Source organism: Pseudophryne corroboree, chromosome 3 (genome assembly GCF_028390025.1).
Source record: "Pseudophryne corroboree isolate aPseCor3 chromosome 3, aPseCor3.hap2, whole genome shotgun sequence".
Taxonomy (NCBI): Eukaryota; Metazoa; Chordata; class Amphibia; order Anura; family Myobatrachidae; genus Pseudophryne; species Pseudophryne corroboree.
This window is the reverse complement of record NC_086446.1, coordinates 709,628,664-709,634,518: the sequence shown is the minus strand read 5'-3', so window position 1 is coordinate 709,634,518 and position 5,855 is coordinate 709,628,664. Positions and strand designations below refer to the sequence as shown.

Sequence of the window (5,855 nt, the reverse complement as noted above, 5' to 3'; positions counted from 1 at the left end):
GGAATTCAATGGAAAAGAAGTAGACGCAAAACAAGACTCCACACAGTAGTTTTCGGATGTTTTTATTCATCCATTGTAGCATTTTGCAAGTAACAGCAACGCTTGAATACAATTTTGAAACACTGTAAGCCTGCTTGCAAAATTCCCCCAAATCCAGGAGTTTAACAATGCTATGCTGCAAGAACTTTACAAATCCTGGGGAAAAGCTAAGAAGTCGTTACTAATCTATTTTTGGAATACAGAATAGGAAAGGTGCATCGGTCCCGGAGGTACTGCAATACCGGGTCAATGTGTGGAGTGGACAGAGCAAGCTCTTCTTCCATCTCCCTGTTCTAAAAATCCATTTAATATATGGCCCCCAGATAGGGGGCGTATCAGATATTACACTGATAAGAACAGATTTTTTTGATTGAAAAAGCAGTCTTTATTTGACATAAAGTAGCAAAAAACATACATAAACATGACAAACATAAGTACCGTGTCGCAGCACAGCCAAAACACAGTACAGATGCAGACGGTATAGTGCAGTCGAACTACGGCACAGGCCAGCCTACACTATAGTTCTCAGACTGCACTATGCATTTAAACTATACAATAAGACAACAGTTAATAAGGCTATGGGTGTGGAGGGTAGGAGGGTGAGGGAGGGGGGATCACATGCCCAAAGCTTTATTGAAAGACAGAAACATATAAGGGGAGGTGCAATAAATGGAAAGACATCAACAAATCAACAGACATTGTTAATGGGGGGGAAGGGGCCACGGTCTCAAAGTCTCATTAATTAGTTCAAACAAGGGGAGGGGGGCAAAAGAGGGGGGGGGGTTTAGTCCTCTTCTTCCTCAGGGCTGTCCATGATGGAATAGTCTCTTAGCAGGCTGTGAACCAGCCTGCAACAGTCCTGGATGGACATCCTCTCCCTCCGCAATATGAGGCAGTTCCTGGTGAGCCACAAAGCGCCCTTAACACAGTTCATAAGGCGCAAGGCTTCCTGGATCGCCCCAACGGTGTGGGTGCCAGGGAATAGTCCGTAGAGCACCGAATGGTACGTGAGACAGTTCCTTGGCACACAGTCTTTCAGTTCGTTTTCCAGGGCATCCGACAACAACTGAGCACAGACACCGTCCCAAAACAGGTGCATAGATGTTTCCTCATGTATGATGCACCTGGGGCAATGTCTGTACCTGCACAGGTTCCGGGAGTGCATGAATGACCTGAGGGGCAAACTTCCTTGAATGGCCATCCACGACAGGTCTTTGTGTCTGTGAGCCTTTTGGAGGCCACATTCTCCCAGACCTGTTTGGCAGTCACTGAAGGGAGCCCCGGAATTGGCCTCAAGTCGTCTTTAGCTCTGATGAGCTTGTAGATTGTCTTTGGCTTCCACAAGTCAGGTTTAACTCCCTCCATTTGGTGTTCCCTCACGAACTTGAACACGTCAAGGTAGATCCACGGGGAGTTCTAGTTGTAAGGGATGGAGCAGGGACGTGCAGTCAGGGGAGGCAGTGCCTCCCCTGTCATAATGATTAAAATAATAAAAAGAAGATATTTATAACACAGTCTGACTGTTATAAATATCTTTTTTCATTATTTTAATCATTCCCCCCCCTTCCTGTGGCTGCGGGAGAGGTGCCTCCCGCTGCTAACACTAAAAGTCCGGGGGGCGGGCAGGGGGCGGGGTGCAGCAATGGGCTGTGAAAGCCCATTGAAAATGAATGGGGAAGCGGCGCAATGACAGGGGCGTGCATTCAGCCCCGATGAATGCACGCCCCTGTCAGTGCCCCAGATGTGATTGGCCCAGCGGATCCAGTGCTGGATCCGCTGTCCAATCACTAGCGAGCCCCCTTCCTGGCTGCAGCGGGCGCCGTGGGCTGTGTGGGCGCCCGCTGCGGCCAGCGCCGCTGAGCGGCGCTACTATGGGAGAGACGTCATGAGTCATGACGTCTCTCCCATAGTACAGCAGAGACGAGCCGGCGAACGGAGACGGAGGACAATGCTAATGGAGCTGCGCTGATGGAGCGGTAAGTATGTGTGTGTGTTTTTTCTATTTTTTTGTGTGTGTGTTGGGGGCAGAGCAACAGGGGTTCAGCAACTGGAGGGCACAACAACAAGGGGCACAGCAACAGGAGCACAACTATAAGGGGCACAGCAAAAGAGGCACAACTATAAGGGGCACAGCAACAGGGGCACAACTATAAGGGGCACAGCAAAAGAGGCACAACTATAAGGGGCACAGCAAAAGGGGCACAACTATAAGTGGCACAACTATAAGGGGCACCGCAAAAGGGGCACAACTACAAGGGGCACAGCAACAGGGGCACAACTATAGGGGGCACAGCAAAAGGGGCACAACTATAAGGGGCACAACTACAAGGGGCACAGCAACAGGGGCACAGCAAAAGGGGCACAGCAAAAGGGGCACAACTACAAGGAGGCACAACTACAAGGGGCACAACTACAAGGGGCACAGCAACTGGGGGGCACAACTACAAGGGGCACAGCAACTGGGGGGCACAATTACAGGGGTCACAGCTACTGGGGGCACAGCTACAGGGTGCACAGCGACTGGGGTCACAGCTACTGGGGGCACAACTACTCGGGGCACAGCTATTGGGTGCAAAGCTACAAGGGGCACAGCGACTGGGGTCACAACTACTGGGGGCACAGCGACTGGGGGCAAAGCTACAGGGGTCCCAGCGACTGGGGGCACAACTACTCAGGGCACTGCTACAAGGGGCATAGCCACAACGGGCACAGCTACAGGGATCACAACTACTAGGGGCACAGCTACAGGGGGCACAACTACAGGGGGCACTGCTACAGGGGGCAAAGCTACTAGGGGTACAGCTACTAGGCTCACAACTATTGGGGGAGCCTGCTCCATCATCCCAGTTAGCAGCAGCACTCTCCCCTGTCTGTGCCAACGTCCTCCCGCGTCAGCGAGTGTATAATGGGGGTAATTCTGAGTTGATCGCAGCTTCAAGTTTGTTAGCAATTGGGCAAAACCATGTGCACTGCAGGGGAGGCAGATATAACATGTGCAGAGAGAGATAGATTTGGGTGTGGTGTGTTCAATATGCAATCTAAATTGCAGTGTAAAAATAAAGCAGCCAGTATTTACCCTGCATAGAAACAAAATAACCCACCCAAATCTAACTCTCTCTGCACATTTTATATCTGCCTCCCCTGCAGTGCACATGGTTTTGCCCAACTGCTAAAAAATTTCCTGCTGCGATCAACTTGGAATTACCCCCAATATTCATTAATTTCTCTCTCTCCTCCTGTGGATTACTTTGTTTGTAAGTATAAGTTTCATTTTTACAGGTACCGGCCCTATTGGATTCTACTGGACAAGTGGACGTGACCGGCGTGGGATGTAGGTAAGTAATCTCTCTTTCATTTTTACAGGAACCACCTATTGGATTCTACATGGACAAGTGGACGTGATCGGCGTGGGATGTAGGTATGTGTGAGTGTGTAAGTGTGTTTTAATAAATTTTTACTTTCACGGTGTGTGTGTTGTGTTTTTATTTGGGTATTTTTGTTGTTGTAGAACTACAGGTACCAGCAGGCCCGTTATTTCCCCGCATGCTGGTACTTGAGGTTCTCCAAGCACCAGCAAGCGGGAGAGGCTTGCTGGGCCTTGTAGTTCCACAACAAAAAACAATATTCTTTTTTATACACACTTATGGCTATCAGCCCGGCACCCACCGCCCAGGGGTGCTGGGGACAGCCTCGGGCTTCACCCCTGGCCCTTGGGTGCCTGGAGGGGGGGGACCTCTTGATTTAAGGGGTCCCCACTCCTCCAGGGAACCCCGGCCAGTGGTGACTAGTTGGGGGGGGTAATGCCACGGCCGCAGGGACCTACATAAGTGTCCCCCGGCTGTGGCATTATGTCCCTGGCTAGTGGAGCCCGGTGCTGGTTTTAAAAATACGGGGGACCCCTACATCTTTTGTCCCCCGTATTTTTGGAACTAGGACCGATCTAAGAGCCCGGTGCTGGTTGTCTAAATACGGGGAACCCCTGTCCAATTTTTTCCCAGTATTTAAACAACCAGGACCGGCTCAAAAAACCCGAGGCTGGTTATACTTAGGAAGGGGGACCTCACGCATTTTTTTTTTTTAATTTTTTAACCCATTCAGACCCGTCTCCATTAACTTAATGGAAGCCCTGGACAACAAAATTGCATTCATGTCCTCCTCCCACTCCCTTCCCAAACACTAATTTTAATTTTTTACTATAAAAATGTACAATATATCACTAGTATGATGAGCAGGCAGGCAGCGGGCATTGGCGGCATCGGATTGAGATGCAAATTAGTGACGGAGGGCTGGGTCAGTTGATGGTGGGCGAGTTTGTAAGCCATTGGCGGTGACAGCAGGCATCGGCTCAGAGGCAGTAGCAGGCATTGGCTCAGCGGCGGTAGGGGTCATCGGCAGGATTCGGCGGACATTATGGCTGTAGTGCCTCACCAGCCTCTGACCTCACCGCACGCCACTGGGTTGGAGATGTCCCATTTGTCGCAGCCGAGGTTCCTCCAAAGAGGCAGGAGGAAGAAACGGGACATGGAGTTTCCTGCTGAGTCTTTAAAGTTCTCACACAATGTACGGCAGATGCAGTTACACACAAAGAAGGCTCGCAGCATGGTGGGGATATCAGGTATTCCCTTTCCACCTTTGAGGGGCTCCTTGTACATAACTGATCACTTAACTCTGTTCATCTTGGAGCCCCAGATGAAGTGAAACACTGCCCTAGTGATGGCCCTGCAGACCGCGACCAGTGGTGGCCAGGCCTGCGCGGTGAACTGTAGAACGGGAAGGATCTCGTTGCGCAGCACAAGTGATTTCCCCTTGATGGTAAGTTCTCTGAGGCTCCACAATCCAATCTTCTGTCGAACAGTCGCCAGTCTCTCATCCCAGCATTTCAGGGCTGCACCCTCACCGCCAAACCAGACTCCCAGGATCTTAATGAAGTCGGGCTTGATGGCAAAAGGAAATGGTGCAGAGGATGACAGGTGCCACTTTCCGAAGAGCATAGCCTCTGACATCCCGCAGTTGACTTTAGCACCTGAAGCTCGGCCGAAGTTCTCACAGGTCTGGACGAGTGCTGTCACCGAACGCTGGTCTGCGCAGAAGACAGTGACGTCATCCATGTACAGCAAACACTTGGCCTCTCGTCGGTCACGACCCGGTGCGGTGTTCCCTCTGATCTCTGGATTCCATCTGATGCATACAGCCATGAGCTCTATAACACAAACAAAAAGAAGAGGTGAAAGAGGGCAGCCTCGTCTGACCCCAGACAGAATGGAAAAGGGGTCAGTCTTCCAGCCATTCACCAGCACCAAGCTGTGGATGTCAAGGTATATCAGGTTAACATACATACAAAACATTTTACCGAGGCCAAATTTATGCAGTACCCTGCCCATCAACTCATGCGAGACACAATCAAAGGCCTTCTCCTGGTCAAGGCTGACCAGGGCCGTGTGAACGTTCTGATCCTTGATGTAATGGACCGTGTCTCTGAGGAGAGCAAGGCTGTCTTCAATCCTGCGACCTGGAATGCCGCAGGTCTGGTACGGGTGAATGATTTGTCTGATGACAGCCTTCAGCCTGTTGGCGAGCACCTTGGTGAGGATCTTGAAGTCCACATTTAAGAGAGAGATGGGCCTCAAATTTTTCAGCTCACATCTCTCCCCCTTACGCTTATACAAGATCGTGATCATTCCCTCCCTCAGCAATGGGGGCATTTTGCCCTCCACCACCATCTCCCCATACAGCTCGAGCAGGTCCGGTCCAATGAGGTCCCACAGTGCTACATAGAGCTCTGCTGGGAGACCATCACTGCCTGGGGTCCTGCCCTG

At 50.9% G+C, this 5,855-nt stretch overlaps 1 pseudogene; it reads right to left on the bottom strand.

Annotated features, from left to right (window-relative positions):
- Positions 1 to 247: 247 nt before the first annotated feature.
- On the bottom strand, positions 248 to 422 carry LOC134899700 (U2 spliceosomal RNA; annotated as a pseudogene).
- Positions 423 to 5,855: the final 5,433 nt, after the last annotated feature.